This window comes from Apium graveolens, chromosome 5 (assembly GCF_009905375.1).
Source record: "Apium graveolens cultivar Ventura chromosome 5, ASM990537v1, whole genome shotgun sequence".
NCBI lineage: Eukaryota > Viridiplantae > Streptophyta > Magnoliopsida > Apiales > Apiaceae > Apium > Apium graveolens.
The window spans coordinates 257,755,441-257,759,069 of NC_133651.1; positions in this window are offsets into that span (position 1 = coordinate 257,755,441).

Sequence of the window (3,629 nt, forward strand, 5' to 3'; positions counted from 1 at the left end):
GAATTTTCAAATTACAAGTCGATGATTTCTGTGAATCTTTGGTTTCTGGAAGGTTAGGGCTTTGATTGTATGTGTTCATAGCTTTAATTTCCACTATAGAACGTTGAGTTTGGTTTACAGAATCAAAAGATAGGATTTTGGCCGGAGTTGAAGTCGGTTTTGATCGGAGAATGATATCCAGGGATGTTTCTGATTGATTTTGGCCTGAGATAGGTTGGGGAAGTGATTTGGAATGGTTTGGGATCAAAAACGGTACCAAACGGTGCTCGTTTGGCCGGGAACAGAGGTCGCCGGAGTCCGGGAAACACACCCGAATCTGGGAATTTTCCGGTGAGTTAATCCCCGACCCGGGATGTTCTTGGTGACCCGGTTGCAACCCGATTTGCAACCCGGGTTTGATCTGTTTTGTCAGATGTTTGATTTCTGACAACTGTTTCTGGATTTTTGATTTTTATTTTATTTTTATTTATTTTAAAAATCAGATTTATTTATTTTATAAATTGATTAATTAATTATTTAATTAATTAATTTATATTATAAATAATTCTGAATTATTTTCTAAAAATCATATTGAATTATTTTCTTAATTATTTATTATTTATTTATTAGTTATTAATTATTTATTAATTATTTAAAAATTATTAATTATTTTGATAATTAATCAAATAATTTTCAATAAATCATAATAAATTCATTTTAATTCCAAAAATTATAGAAAAATCATTTTTAATTCTCATTTTTCTTAAATAATTATTTAAAAATTAATTTTGAGTTTTAAAAATTAGTAATAATTATTTATAGTGAATAATAAATTGAATTATCAGTGTTAATTGATAATAATTAAACCGTTAGCCCGATTCGAGCAAAACGAAAGCCCTTTGACTCAGAAAAATAAATTCTTTTCATTAAAAATAATATTAAAGCTTAATTTCTTCTAGAAATCAGTTGACTTTGTTGCTTGTTTGATTATCAATCGAAATGCGTGCCGAGACGAGTCCGAAAAATTCCGGAAAAATGGGAAACGAATCAGATAAAGATTAGTTGGGCGATCAGCGAGGCAATTTTGGTTCTAAAAATTATTTTAACTATAAAAATGATTATGTGCTTATGTGTATTACGTGGTTAATTGAGTCTTATTTGCTAATAAATAATACATGAGTCAGTCATAAGCACATGGATAAATGTTAGGAACGGTGTGAAGTCGATTCAAGATACAATTGAAGTACGAAATTACTAAATCAGTCTAGTTCTCTAACAGAAGCTAAGTCAGCAAGGCAGGTTGAGTCGGTAATAGACGAAGGTGACAGGTTTGCAGTGAGTCGCGCAAAAGGTAAGTTTTTCCCCTATTCTACTTTCAGAATAGTGACACTTCTTCAGATACTTATCACAATTGCACTCTTTTGATTCTTGTTTTAAATCACTGATATACACTTGCTATTCCTTTGTTCATATTTCATTTCGATTTTTTATTACTCCATTTCTGTTAGGTCCCGTATGAGGGCTATGTTAAGCTAGAAGGGGGGTTGAATAGCTTAATTACCAATTTAAAAATTATTATGGCGTTTTAAAAACTTTACCGAGTGGTTATGCAGTTTATATGTGCGGAAAATAAAGTACAAGAAAAGAAAATACCACACGGCGATTTTATCCTGGTTTGCGATGGCGCAACCTCTAATAGATCCGCTCACCCCTACTCCAGTCCCCGAGCTCCTCTCCCGGACTCGGGATTTTCCCTTAATATAAACTCGCTCCTTTAGTAGGCGGAGAAGCCTTTACACCCTTACAAATATTTATCTTGGTGCATAACACAAGGGTCACCACCTCAAAATAAATGTAGTTCCTACACAACTTATCTTAGACAATAACTCCCCGGTATCTCTTCAAAGTTGATGTAGATCCCTTGTGTGGACTTGGCTTCCTTAGCTTTCACCGGTCTCGGATCTTAGTATCCGGTCTTGAGTCTTTCCTCTTCTTCACGGTGCAAATACGACTAACTCCCCGCTAGTGCGTATGAGACTTGGGTCTTAGAACGAAGATCACCTCACGTCACCTCACCTCGCTGCGAAACTAATAAGACAATCCACAAAACACAAAGTATAGAGAAAATATGTGTTGAACTAGTATGTTACGGTACTAGCCCAAAGATGGTATAATATTCAAATAAGAATATTAATACTCTATATGTGTACTTGACTTGAGATATAAAATGTTATATCAAGTATACTTTTGATTACTCCGTCTTTATGGATTATGTGTTAATCGGAGTAATATAATAAGTCCTTTATATGTATAATCAATAAGGATTATGACTTCTTTTGATCTTCAAGCTCAACACGTATACTTAACTCAGAATATATATTTATATGTCAAGTAAACGTATGATTACTCCGGAAAATATATGTTTATGGGAGTAATACGAAGTCTTGTATATATATGTATAAGCACTATGGCTTACGACTTCGTTTGTATTCTTCTTCTTTCGATTATGTATTTATGGATCGAAGAATACTTTGGTTACAATCTTGGAATTGTACCTATCCTTTTAAGCTCTTAGGCTTATGGATTTAGTATACTTATGATTTGACGATTATGCAGTCAAAGTATACTTTTAACTTGAAGCAACTTTATATGTTCTATGATTCTTAGCCAAGACCCAAATAATAGAAGTGCGAGTAATTGGCTTTGAATTTGTGCTTTTGAAGTTTAGGTGGATGATTACGAAGTTTACTATTGATTGACTTATAATCCCCCGGAACACTGAAGATGCTAGAAGGGGTTATAAGTGATACCTTTCGTAATGATACTATATACACGAACTATGCGTTGACCAAGATCGAGATAAATGAAGTGCAAAGTAATTGGTCAACTCATGTGATTAAATCCACCTTTGAAGCTTAGACAGATGATTACGAAGTTAATATATATCGAATAAAAACCCCACGGAACACTAAGGTGCTAGAAGGGGATTATACGATATCTTTCGTAATTAGACTATATACACCAACTATGCGTTGGCCAAGATCCAAATAATAGAAGTGCGAGTAATTGGCCAACTCGTGTGATTTAATCCGTCTCTTATATTTGACAAAATTACAAAGATCACTATTGATCGACTTACAATCCCCCGGAACACCGAAGATGCTAGAAGGGGTTATAAGACGATACCTTTCGAAATGATACTATATTCATGAAATATGTTGGTCAAGGTCGAGATAAATGAAGTGCAAGTAATTAAGTACAAAGCTCAAAATAAAGAAAACCAAAGAAGAAGTTAAAAACTCACCACTTTTGGAAAACGGTCGAAAAAGTTCGCCGGAAAAATTCGCCGGAGGTTCGGCCGGATTTTGGCACTATGGACGAACTTGGGCAGCCCTTCGGGAGGCCGGAAAGTGGTGGTGGATGAGCTCACTTGGTGGGAACAAGCTTGGTTGGGTGAAGCTAAGCTTGGATATCAAAAACCTTAAGTATATATGTATATATTTAAGAGAGAGAAGGTTTTTGAGAAGAAGTGTGTGTATAGAATTTGAAAGAGATGAAGAGAGGCACTTCTTCAAAAATTCCCAGCAAGTATTTGGCCCTTTAGCTTGGTTGAAATGGGTTGGGGTGGGGGTTTATTTATAGAGAAAATT